Source organism: Sminthopsis crassicaudata, chromosome 3, assembly GCF_048593235.1.
Source record: "Sminthopsis crassicaudata isolate SCR6 chromosome 3, ASM4859323v1, whole genome shotgun sequence".
In the NCBI taxonomy this organism is placed as follows: Eukaryota; Metazoa; Chordata; class Mammalia; order Dasyuromorphia; family Dasyuridae; genus Sminthopsis; species Sminthopsis crassicaudata.
This window is the reverse complement of record NC_133619.1, coordinates 26,527,717-26,534,523: the sequence shown is the minus strand read 5'-3', so window position 1 is coordinate 26,534,523 and position 6,807 is coordinate 26,527,717.

Sequence of the window (6,807 nt, the reverse complement as noted above, 5' to 3'; positions counted from 1 at the left end):
AAATAATAGTAACAATAATAATAATAAGCTAGCCATGATAATAGTAACAAATAATAACCAACTAATGTAATAATAATAATAATAATAATAATAATAATAATAATAATAATAATAATAATAATAATAATAATAATAATAAAGAGTTGACAATTTTATAGCCTTTGTTATGTACCAGTCACTGTTGCATGGCCCTGGTTTCCTGCTTTGCTGAGATCCCAGGGTACCATTTTTGCGACTTTGTTTGTAAGTGTAAATTCCAATGTCCTTCTAAATAGTACCTTTCCAGATGCTATGACTACAATAGAGAGATTTACTGCTAGTCTTCTTTTGATATAGCATTTTAACATATTTTAGGGCAATTATTTTTCTCCTGAAAGACATAAAATCCATTTCAAAATGAATGATTCCAACTGCCTTTCCAGAGGGATAAGAACTTTTCAGCCTCCTTTCATAAAGTAAAAAACAGGCGTACCAGGAAATTTTGAAGAGTGGTCCATGTTTGTACCGGATGCTGGTGGCAACTCAGAGAGAAGAAATTTGGCACTCTATTCGTGGCATTTGCCCCTACCATCAGAATCTTGACTTCTTTTAAATGGTCATTTAAGAATTATACATTTTGTACATGTGGCTGCCTTGTCTAACAGCTCTTTGAAAGTGCCTTGGGTGTCTCTTGTCCTGTAGGTCCAGAAGGGTTTATTGATAAAGGGAGAAATGGATACCAACTTCCTGACAAAAGGCCATCGTGGGAAAAATGCATTTCAAGCCCTGGACAGGACTCTTAATACCTATGAGTAACCTAATACCCAATGTCTCTTGTAATTCAAACCTTGAAGAACATAAAGAACCACCATTACTTCAGTTGTTTAAAAGCTGGCTATCATTATTGTTATTACAAATATACTTATATTAAAAAAAACTAAAAATCCCCATTACTTAAGGAAACAACCCAGTACATTGGAAATAGCACTAAATTTAAAATTGGTACCTGAATATTAGTCCCATCTCTATCCTTACTTCAAAGCCTGTGTGACATTGGCTAAATCACCCAATTCTGCCAACTTTCTCTGTCAAATGGGGGCTTTAGATTAACTGATCTATAAGGTTCCACTCAGCTCTAAATCAGTGATCCTGGAATCAGCACCATAGAGTTCATCCAGATGCTTTCTGGTTAGATTTGACTATCTGGTTCCCTCTCATACTTCACTAATTTATAGATCTCTGAATTTTGTTCAGCTGTAGACATTTCACTGCTAAGTATTGCATTTATGAATTAGCTGATGGTTATGGACAGTCAGTGTATTTATCTCCTGTCCCCAAATATTCACCATTCTGTAACAGTCTGTTTTATAATGTGATAGATCTCTCTAGACTCAATAGGATTGGTCCTTGAAAGAAATATCCCCGGTTCCTAGTCATCTCTGTAAATGAAGTCTTTCTAGCTTGGTAGGAACTTGAGAAACTTACCCTTCCCTAACATGACCTTCATGAATCTCAGTCACCTCTACACTTTAGTGAAACACTAAAGAAAACTTTCTATGAATCGCTATCCTCCCAAAATAAAGTTGTAAGCCAGATACACCATAAATTGTCAAAACAGAATTTTGGAACCATATTAATTGGCCCTATGATTGAGCTGACTCATGTGCTACCATCTTACTAGGTAACATTATTTTGAAGCTTTGAATGGAAGTGGTAAAGTCTTTGAATATTCATGAGATCCAGTTATTCAGTGGGGCTCAAGAATGAGGATGAAAGTAATGTGGTAATGGTCGTAGGCCCTCAGCATTAGAGATTGAGGAGCCCTGGAAATTGAGTACTCCTACAAAGGGGAAATTATGGTGGTTAGTAGATTGGCAATATTTATTGTATCTCTGGGCCTCTGTTTCCTTTTCTGAAAAGTAAAAAAAATTAGACTAGATGGACTTTGATTTTTCTTCTATATAGTTATATCTAGGTTCTTATGACTCATGGATCTCAGTTTCTTCATCTGTAAAACCAGATTCTGGACGACATGGATTCTAGGGCATCTAGATATGGATGGCATATTGGATAAAGTATTAGACTTGAAGTAAGGAAAATCTGTGATCAAATCTGCCATTAGTACTTCTTAGCTTTGTGATTTTGGGCAAGACATTTCACTTCTTGGTCACAGTGCTTCATCTATGAAATGAGATAAGAACAGTATCTACCTCCCAGAATTGTTATGAGCATCAAATGAGATAATATATAAAGTACTACACGAACTTTAAAGTGCCAACTATTATTAGTTATTAATTTATTAGTACAACCATTATTACCACTAATACTAGTAATTATAATATGATATAATACAATAAAGTAATTAGCAATAAAATTAGTAGTGCTAGCTAGCTATTAATTACTAGTAAATATGTTCTGTGATTACTATTATCCATTATTCTAAGGTCCCTTTTGTTCTAAATATATGTTAATTACTAGTAGATGCTTTCTAGGATCACTATTATCCATTATTCTAAGCTTCCTTTTGCTTTAAACATATGTTAATTACTAGTAGATGCTTTCTAGGATCACTATTATCCATTATTCTAAGGTCTCTTTTGCCTTAAATAAATGTTAATTACTAGTAGATGCTTTCTATGATCACTATTATCCATTATTCTAAGGTTTCTTTTGTTTTAAATATATGTTAATTACTAGTAGATGCTTTCTATGATCATTATTATACATTATTTTAAGGTATCTTTTGCTTTAAATAAATGTTCCTCTGATCTCAGTTACAGCAGCATGAGACATTTGTGTCAGGGGTAGATAAAAAGCCAAGATTCCAAAGGTTTAAGTTTTGGAAATATTACCCTGTCTTAAAAAATGAGGTTGTTAAATCTTTTTCTGAAGTTTTGTAAATGAATAGATACCCCTCTCTACAGCAGGTGCCGACCTGCCAGATAATCTCATACATTTCACATGGTTGGGATTTTATCTTGATCTCTTCATTATATTTTTAATTAGGGTTGGGTAATCGTTTGCCATCTAATTCACTCAAATTACACTATTTTTCTTTACTGACTATTTGAAAAAAAATTAAGGGAAAAACTGTGAAATCTACAATCAGGCTATTGTTTGTTGTTGTTGTTTTTAAACCAAGCAGATCTGCCTTTCTATTTTCTCCAGTAGCAGATATATTTGAGGGTGAATATGAGTCATCTTCTCAGATTTAATTTCCTACTGCTCTCTTGTGGCCACTCAAATGTACTGTCCAGATGCTCCCCCTCCCCCTTTCCAGGTACTATAATAGTAGGAAAAAAGCAAGAACTTTCAGCTCTGCCTGATGTAGCAATAATTCAGTCCTTCACATCTGAACACCAACCACCAAAATATGGTATGGCAGAATGCCTTTTATTTTAATGTCTATTCCCTTTTTATTGTTTGTATCTGGGGCAAAAAGAAGAAAAACAAGAAAAATGAAAAGTCTTTCTACTGCACAAAACTTGTCGATTTCTTCTTATTACAAAAAAAATCCAATCAGCATTCGTTTTGTGCAGCCAGCATAAGGCCAGAGTTGAAATGATTCTGGCTAACCTGGAGGAAGAATAATGCAATTCCCAGCTTGTTTCCTCACTCAAGTCTTGGGAATGTGAGTGGCGTCTGCCTAAGTCTAGTCACTATAATTTAAAACAGTTCCATTTTTTTTTTTTATGAAAAGGCTCTATCTATACAACATGAGCAAAGTCAGATGTGACTGAAAAATCCAGCTGTTCTATTTCTGAGACCATTCTACTCTGTTCGGTGGGGAGGAGTTAGAGATAAGTGGCTCCCCAACTTTGGACCCATCTTAGGTGGCTATGGTGAATTGGAACACCAGTTTTAACCACGTGGTGTCTATTACCTGACAAGTATACATTTAGCACTATTATGTACAAAGCAAGTTCTTAGCCCTGGGGATACAAAAAAGGCAAATTTATATCTATATCTATATATCTATATATAGGATCCTTGCCTTCAAGTAGCTTACATTCTAATGGGGGAAGCATATTTATAAATTCTAATTAAACTGAAATCCACTTGATCATAATTGCTATATCTAGAGAAAAGATGGTTTGTTGGGAAAAAAAAAAAGATTTGAGTAGAGACTAGTCACAGATGGTTGATGTCACAGTGAAATGAGGGCAGCCTTAGGCAATTATTTGGCAAAAATCAAAATCAAGTTGCTGTTCATGTTGTGAAGTCAGCAAAAGGTCTTAGAAGAAAAGACTCTGGCTGTTCCTTAGGAACTATAATGAAATTCCCAGCTTGTTTGTACTGATCAGAACAACTCTGGGGAGATCCAAATGGACTAGTCTTGGATCAGACTCTAGGGGAAAGGCAACTTGGTGAAGTGAGCAGAATCTGGAGCCCTGAGAGCAAATCCTGCCCTGCCTATGAGGTTGGATAAATCACTTTTTCTCTTAGTTTACTTATATCAATTTTTTTTAAATGGCTAGATGATGTCTAATAATCTCTGGGACAATTTCAACCCGGTCCAGAGATTTCTGTCCTCCAGAGGGTGGATAGGAAGATGACATCAGAGGTCCTAGGCTCAATCTTGCTTTAATATGAAGCCAATTATTGGTGACTCCTGGAGTGTTTCCAGCCTCCTCAGAATCAGGAATACCTGGATTCAATCCTGTCTCTGACAAAACCTTATGTGACTCCTGGCAAGTGTCCCCAGAGAAACTATTTAATTCTACAAATTGCAGCTGAATTAAAATCTACATGAGTGTAAAGAGCTTCCATACAGGGATGTTAGATCTGAATCAGCCCCTCAAAAAAGCTTAATGATAAGGTTCTTGAAAAATATTTCCCTCAGGGTAGCCATCCTCAGCTTCCCCTGAATGTTAGCATTCTGGTGTCAAACTCCATTGTCCTGTCTTAAGCCAATGAAAACTGAGATTGACTGCTGCTATTGGACTTTCTCAGATTTCTCATAATTTTATAACTTCATCAAAAGTATTGTTCTCTCTCTTCTCTTCTCTTCTCTTCTCTTCTCTTCTCTTCTCTTCTCTTCTCTTCTCTTCTCTTCTCTTCTCTTCTTTCTCTCTCTCTCTCTCTCTCTCTCTCTCTCTCTCTCTCTCTCTCTCTCTCTCTCTCTCTCTCTTCCCATGTAATAAGCAGAAATGAATACTTTTAGAAAACCTGCCTGTTTTTAAAAGAAGGAAGGAAACAAAAATTTACTGAGTACCAATTTTGTACTGGGCCCTGGGCTAAATGCTCTTTAAAAGTATTATTTCATTTGAGCCTAATTACCAGGTAAGGGCTATTTTTCCTATTTTACAGATAAAGAAACTGAGGTAGGCAGAGATTAAGTGACTCACCCCATCCCACATAACTAGAAAGTATTTGGGGTAGATTTTAATTGAGGTCTTCCTGACTCCAGTCCAGTGCTTTCTTCACTGCACTATTTATCAACCTCAGTAGGGAGAAGAAATCTGTGCTCTATTTTCCAGGGGATCTGGAGGGAGGGCAAATCACAGCTTGTCAGAGGTGGGATGGACCTGAGATACCATCTTTGCCAAACCTCTCATTATATATAAGGGAAATGAAACAAAATAAGTGATGAAGTAACTCGCTAATGATCCTAAAGGCAGTAGATGTCCAAAACAGAATTCAAATTCAGTTCTCTTGCCTCCAAATCCAAGGGACAAAGGAAGTAGTAGAAGCAGAATTAGGGATCAGGAAAGAGAAAAGGAGTAGTAATGGTACTCAGGAGTTGATAGGTTGTAAAGAGAAGTCGAAAAGTTCCATGAGGTTCCAAGTGGCCCCGAAGCTTGTCAGAGAATTTGTGAGTTATTTCGATGTATACCCTAAGAATTCTAGTTCTTTCATAAACCAAGTTGGGCACTTTATCTTTGAAACACTTTTTTCTTTTCAAAGCACATAGAGCATTAGTGCAAATGCATCTGGATTTTTCCTAGGTGAGAATTCACAAATTAATTCACAAAATTCTCAAACATTTTCTATATGAAAATTCCCAGGCAGTTGGGAAAGATGGCTGTGAATGAATAGCTGAGTTTGAGTCTCAAACCTGATTAGATTTATTAACATGTGGGTAGAAAGTATTAAGGGGGAAATGCTGATGATTATTCAAATGTCCAGTCTCAAAGGGAGTCATCCTGTCTGTAATAATATGCTTCTATATTATCCTTAGCCTCCCCTGACAGAGTCTACTAAATTTTCCTCCTGTGGAAACTGATGTTTCCAAAGATTAGAGGCAAAATTTTGACTTCTTATGTGCATAATGAGGTGAAATTTCATGAACTATGTACACATATAGAGCAGGATCCAAGTACATGTAAGGCCTTTCTTGATCTCCTGGTTTTATATTTGTAAAACCCTTTCTGGGTTCCTCCCCAAATCCCACTTTGGGGTTTTCAGACTAAGTCTTCAAGAGGATGATTAGCTTGTAAGTGGATATTTCACCTATCATTCCTCATGAGCCCCTACCAGTGTACTTCTTAACAGTAAGCCAGGAAACACAATTAGCTCTAAACAAAAGTAATTATTGAGATGGTATAATAATAGTAGTTACAAAATATCTCCACAAAACTTGGACACACACTCCCACAAATATGCACACCCTCCATTGGAAATAGAAACATGAACTTAGAATAGAATGGTATTAAGGTACACAATATGGCCAGAGCAATACTGTGCAGATAGTTCAAGATCCCCCTATCCTTTATTTCCACGTAGAGTCTTCACAAAACTCCATTCTAAGCAAAGTTTTTCTGTTAAATCATTTGCTTACCTGGTCTCCCTTGATTTGTTTTTATCCCAAACATAACTGTTGGTTCC